Source organism: Capsicum annuum, chromosome 3 (assembly GCF_002878395.1).
Source record: "Capsicum annuum cultivar UCD-10X-F1 chromosome 3, UCD10Xv1.1, whole genome shotgun sequence".
NCBI classification, from domain to species: Eukaryota; Viridiplantae; Streptophyta; class Magnoliopsida; order Solanales; family Solanaceae; genus Capsicum; species Capsicum annuum.
In genome coordinates this window covers 3,905,909-3,906,132 of record NC_061113.1, presented here as the reverse complement: position 1 = coordinate 3,906,132, position 224 = coordinate 3,905,909, and positions in this window count along the sequence as shown.

Genomic DNA, 224 nt, shown 5'->3' with positions numbered 1-224 from the left:
AAGCATATAAACACAAATGGAACACAGATCCAAACTCTCAAACAGCAATTCACACAAAAAATCTACACAGATCTGAAACACAAGAATCAAAAACACACATACCTTGCTCTTGGTAACAGAGTCATTAACATTAATAGCAGGGAAAAGCAAAGTTCCATTAGCCTGCATCTGATACAACCTCTTAACACCAGTAGTTGTCTCCTCAGAAACACCAACAAGTCTCT